Consider the following 358-nt stretch of genomic DNA (forward strand, 5'->3'; position numbering starts at 1 on the left):
AGACCGCCTCTCCTGGAGCAGGCGGGCAGGCAGGGACAAGCAGTGACCCCAAGGCTTTGTGGGCACTGGGCGGGGGAGGGGAGGGGAGGGGAAAGGCCACCAGCCAGGTCCCGCGGGTCCCGGACGCCCAAGGTCAGGGCTGTCCATGTAAAGCATGTGGCCGCGCCCGCCCCGCCCTAACCAGCGCCTACTCGGGCGCTCTCTATCCCGGCCCGACCCTCTGCAGACCTCCGCTTGTTCCCCGCCCCCCCCCCCCCCCACGAGCCCAGACACTCTAGGGCAGACCCCTCCTCGCCGTGCCTGGCGACAGTCGGCAAACAACATGGCGGCCGCCGTCGGCCGCGGCACCTTCTCTCCC

The sequence above is a fragment of the Herpailurus yagouaroundi genome, unplaced genomic scaffold (assembly GCF_014898765.1).
Source record: "Herpailurus yagouaroundi ecotype Mexico unplaced genomic scaffold, PumYag 163, whole genome shotgun sequence".
Classification (NCBI taxonomy): Eukaryota; Metazoa; Chordata; class Mammalia; order Carnivora; family Felidae; genus Herpailurus; species Herpailurus yagouaroundi.